Source organism: Notamacropus eugenii, chromosome 1, assembly GCF_028372415.1.
Source record: "Notamacropus eugenii isolate mMacEug1 chromosome 1, mMacEug1.pri_v2, whole genome shotgun sequence".
In the NCBI taxonomy this organism is placed as follows: Eukaryota; Metazoa; Chordata; class Mammalia; order Diprotodontia; family Macropodidae; genus Notamacropus; species Notamacropus eugenii.
This window is the reverse complement of record NC_092872.1, coordinates 291,963,887-291,978,678: the sequence shown is the minus strand read 5'-3', so window position 1 is coordinate 291,978,678 and position 14,792 is coordinate 291,963,887. Positions and strand designations below refer to the sequence as shown.

General features: G+C 51.3%; 1 long non-coding RNA gene across 1 annotated transcript; it reads left to right on the top strand.

Moving 5' to 3' along the window:
* Positions 1 to 11,116: 11,116 nt before the first annotated feature.
* Positions 11,117 to 12,933, top strand: LOC140517684 (uncharacterized). Its single transcript, XR_011971728.1, has 2 exons — positions 11,117 to 12,253; positions 12,424 to 12,933. It is a non-coding gene; the product is annotated as an uncharacterized lncRNA (long non-coding RNA).
* The last annotated feature ends 1,859 nt before the right edge of the window (positions 12,934 to 14,792 follow it).

The window sequence follows — 14,792 nt, the reverse complement described above, 5'->3', positions numbered from 1 at the left end:
CACACAGCTAGTGAGTGTCAAGTGTCTGAGGTGAGATTTGAACTCAGGTCCTCCTGACTTCTGCACTGGTGCTCCATCCACTGCACCACCTAGCTGCCAGTCACTTAAAAGTAATGACAGCAGCAACAATAATAGTCCTTATGCATGATGAGCTTGGGCCCAAGACGGTGGGCGTAAACTGAGACTGGGTCTAGGCCTGGGCCTGGGCTTCAGTTGGGCCTGAGTTATTCCTGAGTCTGAGCCTGAGCTGAGCCTGGCCCCGAGGTCAGTAGTGGTCAGCCATGGCCTGAGTCTGCACCTGACTGCGCTGAGCACAAAGCCTCTTAGAATCATCATGTTTGTTACCAGGCCCTGAGTGGTGGGGTGGCTTTGTACAGCCTCTTGTAAGGGGTACCAAGTTGGAGAAGAAGGGACTCTCTTCCACCTGGGATGGGTCAGGAGGTCACACAATGGGGAGCAGCTGATCCAAAGATTCAGTAACTTGCCATCATGGATCATGTTCCCAGAGCCCTTCAGAGTTTACAGAATGCTTCGTATAAAGGACTTCACTGGGTCCTCACATCTTCCCTATGAGATAGAGGCTCATTTCACAGAGAAGGAAATTGAGGCTGAGTTATACAGTTGGCAACTGCCAGAGACAGGACCAGTATCATGGCCTAGTCCCCTTTGCACCATTTTGCAAACACTGCCTTTCACTAGCCTGGGGTAACCAGCTGAAGCCCTCCCCAAGGCTGCCTGACTTCTGTCTTTTCCAAAGGGGGAGGGGATTAGGGGGGAACCAGTCCCCTAATGACTGGGGAGGCCAGTTCTGTGTGCCCATCTGCAGAACTCATTCAATGAGGCTTTGCATTCAACCACTCAGACAACAGTGTCCAGGAGACCCCAATGTGTCCAGCCCTGAGCCAGCAAAGTGGACCCTTGGAACTGAGTGTGGACCATGGACCGTCCTCCCCAACCTCACAGGCCAGGTGCACACATATGAAAAATGAGGAAGACATGAGACATAAGTGTGGAAATCTAGCCACTCAAGATCAAAGTGTATGTGAAATACCCATGAAATGGATTCTAGTTCTGATCTCTCCCAGTCCCTGGCTGTGCGGCCTGGACATGTAAACTTTTGAGAGCTTAATGTGGCAAATGGGCACCAAGGTAGTACAGCGGTTAGAACACCTGGCCTGGTATCAGGAAGACCTGAGTTCAAATCTGGCCTCAGATACTGAGTCAGTGTATGACCCTGGGCACGTCATTCAATCCAACAGGCAAACATGCCTCAATTTCCTCATCTGTAAAATGAGCTGGAGAAGTAAATGGCAAGCCACTCCAGTATCTTTGCAAAGAAAACCCCCAGTGGGGTCATGAAGAGTCAGACATGACTGAAAATGACTGAACATATCTGTCAAAGTGTATAATGACCAGTATCACAGGATTTGGGGGCAGGGAGCAATGAAGAACATGATAAGGCTAGGAGGACCTTGATCTTGCCCACCTGGGCAGGATGGTGGGCAATGCTGAAGCTGGGTGGGTTTGGGGAGGACAGTGAGCTGAGGGGGAGATGGGACATCCAGGAAGCATCCAGGAGCCCAAAGAGAGAGGCTGGGCTGGCTCCGTTCATCTGGGGGAATCATCAGCAGAGATAGGGCCATCCACTGAAGAAGAAGAGGGCCCAAGGCAGAGGTCCCCATGCTGCCCCTGACTAGAGCACTAGGTAGGGGGAAGGGTCAAAGGGAGTCCTGCACAGAATCCAAGTGACTGGAGCTGGAGGGACCTGAGTCACCCAGGACAGGCTCAGAGAAAGGAGGCCCCTGCCCAAGGCCACATGGGGAGTTAGTAGGGAGCCTGGATGCCAGGCACAGATTCTGCAACACTGAATCTCTGGGGAGAATAACTTTGTATCACTACAATTCCACAAAGTGTCCAAACAGGTCCCAGCCAGCTTGGTTCCCAGCCTTGGCTGACCTTGGCCCAGGCTGTGACAGGAGGAAGGAATAAACAGCAGCATCTACCAGAGGGGTGGGCCAGTCTGGGGGGGGGGGGGGGGCCACTGCTGGAGGGGGGCCTCCTGCTGGGGGGCTGCTTCAAACACCCCAGAATCATTTCCTGGAACATTCACCCTCGCCCAAGGCAGTAGAGGCAGGGCAGGGCACCCACATTCCAGACACCTGGGCCTCTGGTCCCTGTTCTACCACTTTATTGGGGTGTGACCTTGGTTTCTTCATCTTGTAAAATGGGGGTATTGAGTGAGATGATCCTAAAGGTCCCTTTCCTTCTGATTCCAGTGCTGACCCCATGCCTTATCTGGTTTGGGAGAAGTGAAAACTTTCAAATCCTGGAAGGATGTTGGCTTCTGGGATGATTGTTTACATTGGATTGAAGGAGAAACTGAGTCCCCCCAAAGCTAAAAAACTTGCCTGGGGTTCACAGCACCTGAGCACTTCAGGGCTGCCAGGGACCTCTGAGTTTTACAGGTAGAGAAACTGAGGCAGGCAGAAGTGAGTCACTTGCCCAGGTTCCCACAGCCAGGGAGCACCTGAGGCTGGATTCAAACTCATGGATCTCTGACTCCAGGTCCTGCCCCCTCTCCTAGCAATCTGACTCACACAGGAACATTCCCTGAGATTTGCCAAAGATGCAAAGAGTGATGGTGGAGAGGGAGAGAAAAGAACCAGGCCCTGGTGCTATCACCGGGGGTTTCCAGTGGGAGGATACCAGTGCTTAAAAGATGAATTAATTTTAAAAGAAATCCCTTGGCACAGTGCCTGGCACATAGTAGGGGCTGTCTGTCCAAGTCTTCCTTCCTTCTTTCCCCTTCCTAGAATTCATCAGGGCAGGGGTGGGGGGAGAGTCAAGGACCAGGCATGGAGGACCACTCAAGCAGCAGCTGAAAAGGGCTCCACCTTGGATGCTTTCAAGCCAATGTGTGTGTGGGGGGGAGAGATGTATGGGAGGGACACACTGGGGCGCCTCTGGTAAAGGAGCATCCTCTCTAAGCCTTAGTTTCTTCATCTGTAAAAGGAAGGGGGAGTGGTTAGACTCTCATTAAGAGGCTTTCCATGCCTATACCAGTGCCTAATATGCACTTCAGGGCCCCCTCCATTTTTCCTAGTGTTTCAATTCCACCCAGTTAGTTTTTATTAAACACCTACTGTGTGCCGGCCACTGGTCCTCCCCTCCAGAGATAATAATGGGGCAGCCGGGAGACCACAGAGACCCAAGTCAGGGTGGTGCCAGGGAGAGCTTAGTGGGGCAGGGAGTAGGAGGGGCAGGGGGAAGCAGGATCTGGCAGAAGTGAGTGGGGTAGGGGGGCAGGGAGATGCTGTGGGGGGAAGTCTAGATGTTCCATAGGGCAGCCCCATGGACAAACCAGCCTTTCTGCCTGTTTCCTCCTATATACAAATAAGGGGTTGGATTAGACAGTACCTAAGGTTCCTTCTGAAGTTTCTAATTCCATGATCCTGTGATGAAATGAAGCGGTGTGGGTTTTGAATGCCAAGCCAGATTCTTCATGGGACCCTGGAGGTCCTGGGCAGCCACAGCAGGTGTTGGAGCAGGAGAATAATCTGGTAGATGAGTCTGGCAGTTGGATGTTAATGGACAGCAGGCAACAGTGGTTAGGGTTGGGAAAATTCGGGAACCTGCAGAAATCCAGATCAGAGTGCATAAGAGCCTTGGCCTCTCAACTGGTCTGGAAGGTTCCACATCAAGAGCAAGCAGAAGCCAGGGAAAGGGAGGTTGGGGAAGGGGAGATAGAAGTACTCTCTGCTGGACTGAAGGTCCTGAAGAAAAGGACTTTCAAGGATGGGGAGGCAGAGATGGGAAAAGGGCACAGCATGACCGAGATTTCAATTTCTTGCACATTTATTAAGCACCTGCTGAATGGAGGGCATTGTGCCAGTACTGGGGATACAGTGATGAACAGTAAGAGACCCAGTCCTCAGGGAACTGACAATCATTGTGTAAACTTAGTAAATTCAAGGTAAGTTGAGGCAGGAAGGAATGTGAATAACTAGGGAGAGGGTCTTAATGGGATGATCACTGGGCAGAAGCCATGGTGGTCAGCAGCATCTGACACTTCAATCTGTCCCCACTTAGGGGACATATTTGCCACAGGCCCAGCCCTCGATCCATGGTGGGGTACCCCCTCCCCTGCCCAGCTGTCCTCATAAGGAGCTTTTGTCTGTCTCTCTGCAGTTCCCCTCCCCTCCAATGCCCTTGAGCTCTGTCCCTAAGGACCAAACAGAACCACATGTGCCCCCAACCAGCCAGGCCCCTTTTGCCAGGAATGCAGAAGGGGCAAGAGGATGTAGTGTGAAACCCAGTCAGTTCATTTCCCACACAGCTGTCAAAGTGACCAACCTAGAGGGTAAGATTAATGAAGAGTGAGGGGCTACAGAGAGACCTTATTTGCTCTCAAGGAGTTTCCAGGGGACCCCCCCATCTGTCCAGCCTCCTTGAGGGCCCCTGGCCTTTGCCAGGGCAGGACCCTCTCTGCTCTGCCTGCCCAGGGCTGGGGAGGGGCTTTTCTGGTAGCTGCTCTTAGGTAGTCCCCCTGGGCAGGATCCTCCAGGGTCAGGATGCTGCCCCTTTTCATCTTTCTCCTTCAGTATGTGATGCTAAGGCTGGAGCATGCCCCCTCTGTCTAACAGGGGATCAGGAGAAGCAGGCAAAGAAACAGTTAAGTGCTCATTGTTTTAGCCCACAAAGCTCTGCAGGCCTTAGTGAGCTCAGGATAAAGTCACTTGCTTTGAAGGACGCCCTGGATCTTATCTGACTCCCCCTGAGCAGACAAGACCCACATTAACTGGTTTCCCAGACAGGCAGCTCAGGGCAGAGGTTTCTGTGAAGCTTTACTTTGCTAAGGGTGTGTACGGGGGTTAGCAGAAGGAGAAGGTACCTTTGGCACCATCTGGCCAACACCTACACCTGCTGCCTGTCCCAGGTAGGCATGTGGCCAGAGGGCATGGCTACCTCTCAAAGGGGGGACCTCTCTAGGGCTGTATACAAACCCCCCTTGGGTGGTCTGAGCACTCACTGGTAATGGCTAAATCCCCCACCTGCTGAGGGCTCCAAGGACCCAAGAATAAATTCCAGATTTTATCATTAACACTCACTCCCCTCCACCACAAAACCATGGAGAAAATATTGGTAGTGGTGAGTCCACTCTGCCAGCCCTGAAAAATCCTCCTGGCAATAATTCCCTTTGCACATATCAAAGGCATCCGTGTCCCTAATCTCCCAGACATCGGTCAGAATCACACAAGATATGCCAGAGGCCATAAACCCAGAAATGGCCTTGTCCAAAGACCTGTTGATTGTACACATCAAGCCAGGCACAAAGCAGAGGGTCATGTGTGGTGATGTTGAATCAGGAGCAGATGAAAGCAAGTTGAAGACGATGATGAAGTCTGCAGGTGATGGGGAGAGCCCTGGCCTCAAGGTAGCTCCCCCATCTAGATAGCATCCCTACCTGCCTCTTGGCCATCTGTCCAAAACGGAGCCCATGATGTCCCCTTTCCTATCTGCCCCCAATCTTCTTGGCTCCATCTCAGATCCTTCCCTGCCTTTCTCTCTGGATCCAATCAGTTGTTAATTTTGCAGAAAATTCTGTGACATCTCTCCAATCTGTCCCCTCTCCCCACTCCTGTGGCCAATATCCTGGTTTAGATTATCATCACTTCTGGCCTCCCTGCCTCCAATCTGCTCTCCTATTCATTCCTCACACAGCAGCCAAAGGGACTTTCCTAAAACACTTAGAAGCTTCTGCCTCACGTCCTTCAACCACTGCTTAGATGCATGGCTGCCTCATCCAGAGCTGTCTCCAAAACCCACCTTGGGTGACCCAAATCCTCATCGGTAATGGCTAAACCCACCCACTTCCACCTACCAAGGGCCACAGTGGGTGCACAGCAACCCAGATCATGGATGATATGGGGGGATGAGAGATACTACTTTTGGTAAGCAATGAAGACCTATTTGGGAGAAGGAAGGCTGTCATGAACTGGGCTGGAGTGGGTAGAGTGAGTCTCCAAAGGAAGACAGATGCCAAGGACACTGGGCTGACAGAACTGATCAGACTTCATGGCAGGGCTGGTGAGATGGAGGCACCAAAGATGAATGACTGGAAGGATGATGATGCTCTTAACAGTGGAGAACAACTGGCCAACCGGAACCGAGCAAAGCTATGGAGGCATCTCAGATGCAGATGCATGAGCTGAACTAGGTGCCAGTGAGGACATATGTAGCACCTACAAATGCACAGCATGGCAATTACCCATAAGGAATAGGAAACTTCCCAGGGCCCGTGTGCACACACATACAAGTACCTAGATTTAGAGAAAGTGAGAACCAAGTGTCTACTAAGCACTTTCTGAGAGCCAAGGCCAGGTGTCAGAGGGAGCCACAGAACCCTTATCGGAAGCCCTTTATTTGATTTCCAGGTCTGATGCTGATCCCAGGCAAACCACCCAATTTCTGTGTGCCTCAATTTCCTCATTTCTGAATGGAATCAATAAGCACTTTGCAAACTTAGAGGAAGTAGGCCCGGGCAGTTGTCCTCAGACACACACCTCCAGAGTTCCCAGAACACACTCCCAACACACCTACTCAGATACACCAGTGTCTCCTCCATTCCCCAGAGGCTGGCTGCAGAACACAAACTGTCCCTTCTTCCAACTGTCTCCCAGTTAAGATGAAGAGTAAATCCAAGGGATGGACCATTGGATGCCATTACAATAATGGGATTGATTTCCTTGGGCCCTAGGGTCCTTAAGGGCTCACGTCAAAGGCTCAGCCATTAGTTTGCCAGCTGGATGACCCTGGGCAAGTCATTCCTTGACTCTAGGCTTCAGTTTTCCCATATCTGCAAAACAAAGCAATTGGACCAAGTGACCTCTAGAGTCCTTCCTGCTGTCCTCCCACTTCTGGGCCTCTTCCTAAATCACACTGGAAGGTGTGCCCCAGACCCCTGCCCTCCTGGGTCCTATAGTTGCTGCCTTTGGAGTCACCAAACACAAAGTTACTATCCCCTCTTCCCCGGCAAGATAAAAGAGGCTACTGGAATCTTGACTGGGGGCAACCCCCGTGGCCAAGAGACCTGTCCTATCAAGAGGTGAGCTAATGATCCTGTAGTACACTCTTAAAGCACTTTAAGTCACTTATCAATTCTTAGCAAGTTAATCTCTTTACTTGATTATGGACCCAATTGTCAGTCAATTTACCATCTTCTTTGTAAACCTCTTGGAGATTCTAAGGGATTATCTAGGTAGCAAGACTTTATCCAACCTTTATAATTGTATTAAAAGAGTGAGGTGCCCATTAACCAGGGGAGCCAAGGCCTCCCCAAACTGGAGAGCTAGATACGGTTAGAAGCAGATTGGGCGTCCCTAAATGCCATTGTTTGGGGCTGGCTGGATTAGGAACTGATCTCAGCATCAGGGAGGATTCTACAGGGCCTGGCAGCTCCTAAGGACTTTGGCCCCTGAGCACACAAATGCATCTCTAGGTGCTTAGTGAAGACCTTGCCTTGTTGGAGGCAGCATCAGGAAGCGCATCAACTTGCCTGTGTCAGCTGGACGGTTTACAAAATATCTCAGCTAGAATTTATCCAATAACCAAGTCTGGGGTGCTCCAGGATGAGTGCAATGCCTCCCACCCAGTAGAAGTTTAATAAGTGTGCAATCTACAGAGGATGTACCCCATGCACTAGGCCACCGAGAGGCTGCCTTGTGTAGGCTGCCATGTCCTTGGCTCACAGACAGCTGGATTGTGCTGAGATCCTGGGAAACCACTCCTGGAGAACAGCAAGGTTCCACTGGTTTTCTGCAGGAAGGAAGGGAAGCCCAAACCATCTTTTAAGGGAAAACATACTAGCTGTGGAGCCCAAGGACCTGCATTCAAACTCTGCCTAGTGGCCATGATTACTTACGTCACACTTCCCTGGCCCTCTTTCTTCATCCATAAAAGAAAAGTACTGGACAAAGTGATCTTTGAGGTCCAAGCCTTTGTTCCTGCTTTCACAGAGTTCAACAGCTGAAAGATAGAAAGTGAGAGGTAAAAAATACAAGAGAGAGGGAAAGGAAAAAAAGGAGGATTGTCACTGTCTGGATTGATCAATTAGCCTTGATGACAGAAGTATCTTAGAGCTACCATTTATATCTTAGGGACAGCTAGACCATGCTACAATGCACAGACCGCTTGGCCTGGGGGCAGGAAGATGTTTGGGGAAGCTAGGGGGTGCAGGACCTGGGTCCCTGGAGGCCAGAAGACTGACCTTTCTGAGTTCAAATCCTGCCTCAGATACTTCCAGTTATGTTACCCTGGACAAGACACTTAACCCTGTCTGCCTCAGTTTCTTCATCTGTAAAATGAGCTGGAGAAGGAAATGGCCAACCCCTCCAGGATCTTTGCCAAGAACACCTCATATGGAGTCACAGAGTCAGACATTGATAAACAATAACAATATGTATACAGCGGTCACTACAGGCCAGACCCCAACCGATATTATTAACTCCATTTTATAGAAGATGTCACACAGCTAGTAAGTGTCCAGCTAAATCTGAACTCAGGTCTTCTTGACTCCAGGTCCTGAAGCACCACCTAGCTGTCCATGAAGGACCCTTGGCCATGCCACTTGGGCATCAGGTGAAGGAGCTGGGGAAGTCTAACCTGGAAGAGAAGATGTGGGTAGTTGGGGGGCACATTAGGGTCTTCGGGGGTGGCCAGGCTGAGAGGCAGACTGAGGCTTAATGTGGAGAGGGGCTTTCTCTCAACTGCAGCCTCAGGGACCCCAAATCTGCCAGCCAAGCAGTCATCCAGTCCTGTCACAGAGGGGACACTGTGAGAACCAGTGCTGCAGAGGTGGTGGGAAAGCCAGGTGGTATATGCTAGACTCAGTGGTAGAGGAGAACCTACCCAAAGGTAAAGTTCTGAGATTTGCCTGGGGGGTGGGAGTGGAGTGGAGCTGTGCCAGCAGAGTTAGGAGAAAGCCTGGAGCTGTGGAATGAAGGGATGACTGAGCCCCAGGAACAGGGCATGGTCAGGTTGGCCCTCTGCCTGAGGAAGGCTATGTTAGGAGCTAAGTGGAAGGAGGGGATTGGTGGAAGAGAGACTAGAGAGGCAGGAAGACCAAGGATATTGGTGAAGTAGTTTTGTTAAGAGGTGAAGGAGGCCTGAACTAGGCATAAGACTATGTGAGGAGAGGGAGGGAGGGATGGGTGGATGGATGAAGGCCATGTTAGAGAGAGAGGATCCATAAAACTTGGAGACCCATTGAATATGGAGGATGATGTAGAGGTAAGAATGAGGGTTGATGACTAAGGTCAAAACCTTGAAAAAGAGACACAAGGTGACCCCCAACCTCCCTTCTCTCCAAAAGGGGAACATTGTGTATACTGTTGGACTTGTTTGATGTTGCCCGGGCAGCTATTTGGCATAATGGAGAGAGCCCCAGGCCTGAATTCAAATCCAGTCTCAGACATTTACTAACTGGGTGACCCTGTTTCCTCATCTGTACAATGGGGATAATAAGAGCACCTCCCTACCCAGAACTCTTATGAGGATCAAATGAGATAGTAAATTGCAAACTGCCGTGAAGACTGTGGACACTATCTAAATGTTTGCCATTATTGTTATGTGTTGATCAGTTTTGCTACGGTGCTTTTTCCCCTCTTTCCTTGATCCCTTGTTGTGGAAGGTTAGGGGGCTCCCTCTATGGTGGGAGCAAGGAGGGGCAATGCAAAAGATGCCAATAGTTATTTTGAAGAGTTAAAGTTGAGAATGACTCTCACTTTGTGGACACAGGAGGTTGGGAAGTCAGGGGCTGCTATCAGCAGCAATAGGAAAATTGGGAAAGAGAATGAATTTCACTTTAGGCACTTGGAGAACGGTATCTCTATTGCATCCATTTGAAGATTCCCAAAAGACCTTTGGGCAGGTAAGTGGTGCTACATTGAATAGTACTGGGTACAGAATCAGGATGACCTGAGTTTCAATCGGATCTCAGACACTCACTAGTTGTGTGACCCTGGGCAAGTCAGTCTTTTTGCCTCAGTCTACTCATCTGTAAAATGAGCTGGAGAAGGGAATGACTAACCACTTCAGTATCTTTGCCAAGAAAACCCCACATAGGGATCACTGAGAGTCAGACATGAGTGAAATAGTCATCAAGAACAACAACAGGCCTTTGACCATTTGAGTCTGGACTTCAGCTCTGAGCTGAGTGCTAGATAGAGAGATCGGGGAGCTGCTGGCAGAGGTGCCCCAAGGCAGTGGAGGAAATCAGTGAGAAAGAAGGGAAGGGGGCTGGGACTGAGCCTGGGAGACACCCAGGGGGAGAGGTGATGATCAGTCAGCAGAGTAGACCAAGAAGCAATGGCTACATCGCTAGGAGGTGACCCAAGAGAGTCACAGAAACCTGGAGTGGGCAGACTCTCCTGGAGGTGAAGCCCCCTGCCCACTATGGCACTAAAAGCACTGCCTTTGTGTTCAAGTTAAGGGGTGAAGAAGGCTGAACGCTAAGCAAAGGCCTTGCACACAGTAGGGCTTAGGAAATGGTTGCTGTATCTGTGCAGTGGGCACATTTCTTTGCCCAAAGACTCAGCCTCTGGGGCCCAAACCTCCCTGCTCTGTTGGGCTTCTGTGGCAGAGGGCAGCAGCTATGGGAACTTGGAACATGCTCCTGTGAGCCTCAGTTTCCCCTCCTGGAACAGAAGCTACACTTCCTCCCTCCTGAGGACTTAGACTTGACCTGAGGTCATATGGGACTGATGGTTGAGAACATGGGGATCACTCTGGAAACAAGATCTCTCCAACTTGGTCTGTGAAGCCCCCAGGCCACAGAGGTTAGACCAGGCCTCAGCAGGGCCTTGGAGCTGAGCTGACCCAGGCACTAAGTGCAGAAAGAAAGTAAATGGTTAATGTTCACTTATTCTCAGGATGGACTATAGAGAAAGAACTCGTTAACCTTGAGAACTGGATGGCCTGGGTGCCTGCCGATAAGCAGAGCAAGCCTTGTACCAAGGCCTCGCTATCTCTCCCTGGGAGCCAAACTCCAAAGGAAGGCCAACCCTGGAAGGAGATAAATGCCTCCAACCTTCCAGAACTCAGAGTTCTTCCTCTGCTACTTTTCCCTGGGCTCTTGACGCAAGCTGGGTGATAACTCTTCCTCCTCTGTCAGTTGCCAGCCAATCAGCTCCCAGCCTCCCTCTGGTCCCAGAGGCCCAGGCCCCCACCTGCGTGGCCTCCCCTCCATCGCTCATGGGCTGTTGCTTTGCCAAGTCTCTGCACTCGTGGGGCGGGGGACCTTGGCAAGCAGTGGGCACTGATTACAGCTGCTGGAGGAACTTGCTACATTGTATGACCAGGCTTCACCCAAGGTCTTGGGCTGACATAAATTGAGAGGGGCCAGGACGCCTCTTCAGCCAGTCAGCTCCTGGCTCCGAAGCAGAGCAGGTAAGGTCTCCCTGGCTCATTAGCCCTCTCTCTCTGACTTCCTTCCTTCCTTTTTGGCTTGTGGTCTCTTCAAAGGCTTTGTAGGCTGGGTACTTGTCTCCCACTCCTGCTCCCAGGCGATCCCTGGCCCCATCCCCTGCCCATACCTTCCACTCAGGTAAGGCACCAGCTCTGGCCCTGACTCTGCTCAGGTAAGATACAGACACTCCAGCTGTGTCCCCAATTCATCCAAGTCAAGGTCAAGAAGGGAGATAAGGGTATTGAGGGTAAAGGGCTGGAGGTGAGCAATGATCCCCGCTGTGGTCATCTGCCAGGCTTTGGCCACCTGGGGGTGAGTGTGGCTCACAATGCTGGGGCTAGGGGGGCAGGGAATGGTGTGGTGTTGCTGCTCGGGGCTCCCAGGGCCAGGAGGCCAGGAACCTGGCCTCTGGAACTGCTGAGAATCTCCCCTTCTCCCATGTATAACCCCTATGCTCTCTCTCCTCGAGTCCCAGGCATCTGCTGCTCTCCATCTCTACCAAGAGGGTGACACTCAAGCCTAGATTCGCTCGTGGTTCCTTTTTCCTATGCATATACTTCTTTGAGAATAAAATCTAAAGAGGCGTAGGGCATGGGAAAATGGGGCCACGGAGCTCCTCATCGTTGGCTTCTTCCTGGGCTTCCTCCTCAGCACCCTCCCCTGGCACCTGGCACCTCCGAAGCTCCTTCATCCTCCTCCTCCATCCTCCCCTTTTTCCCCCTTCTGCTCTTTCTCCTCTCACCCGGAGCACCTGTGGACATCCCACTTCACCCCATCAGAAGCAGCAAGGTAAGGGCTCAGAGGCTGACTTGGCCCTCTTCAGACCCTCCTACTGCCTCCTTTCCTTAGCCCTGTGATACTCAGTGGCTCAGCCCTTTTTCAGTTTTCTTGCTTGGGGTAGAAATGAAGCACATCTTCATAACTTGGCCAAGAAAGTTTTCTATTTGTTTCTCCCACAGGTGGATGTTTCTGAAGACCCCCCCCCCCTTCCATTTCTGGGCCCTGTGTCCTTATTCTCCCCCTCCTCCTGGAAGCCCCCTGCCCACTAAAGCACTAAGAGCATTGCCTTTGGTTTGGTTGGGGGGTGGGGGAAGAGTAAGGGAAACTCACAGACATCAGTGAGCTGGAACTCAGTGTGCTGTGGGATCTGGACAGGGCACATGGGCTCCAATCAATGCCAAAGGCCAAAGTTTAGCTTTAGAGCCTTGTGGCTGGCCTTGCCCTGAATGTGGGGTAGGTAAATTATCCTACCTGTATGTGACTGCCCAGTGTTCAGTCACAGAGATGGACAGAACCAGCAGTGCTGGTCCAGACTCTGTGATAACACCCCAGGGACCTGAAGCTGCTCCCTGCCCAGCCCAGTCAGGATTTCTGAGGGTCTGCTTGCCTGCTGGACTTGGGAAGGGTTTCTCTGGGCCCCCAGCCGCTCTCCACGTTGGAAATGTTAATAAAATTGCTCTCCTTCCTAACAGTGTTGTGGCTTCTCTCTCATTTACTTGATCTGAGTGGGTGGCATCAGGGCTCTGGGTGTGGACCCCAGAAGAACTAGAGGGTTTGGGAATGGCACAAATTACAGAAGTGGGTGAACAAGTACTAAGAATAAACTCTGACCCCAGTCAATCAAAGTACAGGGTGGCCCAGGAGTGTCCCCAGGGGGATCCCAGACAGTCTTTGGATCAGTCACCTTCTACCTGGAACCAGGACACACAGCCAAGCCCCAACTCCCACACCCCTACCTTAGCCCTTCCCCCATTCATATTTAGTTGGGGTGACGGGGACATAGGTTATCCAGGCCTGGTTTCCACTCTTCCACTTTCCTAGGGCTTAGTAATATCAGAGGGCCCAAGCCTAGAACTTGGCTTTTGAGTAATCCCCCAGAGTCCTGGCTATGGTGAGCCAAAGGAGACAGCAGCCTCCTTTCAGGAGCCTGAAAATAAAGCCTCCCCTGCCAGAAAGTGGGACCAGTCAGGGATGCTCCAACCTGCCCTCCCTAGCAACTGGAGAGAACCAGACCAACACCCTGGCCCAGGGACCTGAGTCATCCTATGCCATGCCATGCCATCCCATGCCATATCACTCTGTCCTATCTCATTCTGTCCTGTCCCTCAGAGAGGTGGCAAGAGCTATGTCTCTGCTGAGAGACAATTTCACATGATGAAATATAGAAGGACCCCCTTTTCTAGATGGCCTTTGGTGCCAGGCACAGATCTGGTGCTTAAATCTCCCTTTCCTTTGCCATTGCCAGCCCCGGCTACCAGAGTGGAGAGATGTAGGGAGGGGCATGGCTTTCAACTGGTGAGGGATTTGGGGCTTAGGGTGGTGAAGGAGATGGAGGTGGGTAGGAAAAGAGGAGAAGGCATGGGGAGGGGCAGTTTGTATTCCGAAGGGACTGCTGGGAGGCTCTGATGAGACTGGGCAGCCAGGGCAAGGGCAGGATGGGCAGAGTGCTGGGACTGACTGGGGCTCCTCCCCTTTCCCCTTCTCCCCTTCCTTCTCCCCCTCCACCTCTTCCTCCTCCAGCACCTCTACCCTTTCTTATGATGGGTTAGAGGGGGGAACTTGACAAAACCCAGAAGCTTAGAGTTGCCTTGGCTCTCATTGGAATGGTCTGTTACTAACCAGGACTCCCCTAATCTGCCAACAAAGAAGCCCTCTTCCACCCTCCTCCTACTGTGGAAGGTCTTCAGAGAGGGGAGGAGGGGAGCACCTTAACATGCTGGGCCTTCCCACTTCCCTTTAGGGACCCAGGCTCTGCTGAGAAGTCTTTCCTGGCTCCTGCCTCTTGCCCAGGGAGAATTCTACCCTCAGGGATTTGGAGGAGCATAGATTTGAACCCAGAGGATCCCCAGAGACCATCTCTAAACTAACCCTCTCATCTCACTGTTGAGGAAATTGACACCAGAGAGGGGAATGGACTTCCCTATGGTCCATCCTGGAGAAAGTGACAGTATTCCAACCCAGGTCTGCCTTAGTTTCCTCTCCTGTAAAGTGGGTATAGTATTAGCACCCAGCTTCCAGGGTTGTTGTGGGCATCAAATGAGGCAGTATTGGTAAAGTGCTTAGCACAGCGCTGGTCCTACGGTAGGTACTGAATCAACATTTGGTTCCTCCTTGCTTTCCTTCTGGTCTACAAACATTCATTAACAGTCTGCTCTGCGAACTGTGACTGTCAGTGAAGTATGCTATTTTTTACTTTCATTCTTTGTTGTCGTTCAAGTCTTCTTGTACAAAATGACTAAGATGGAGATGTCCACGATTGGACATGTATAACCTATATCAGATTGCTTACTGTCCTTACTTAGGCAGGAGGGAGGGGAGGGATAGAATT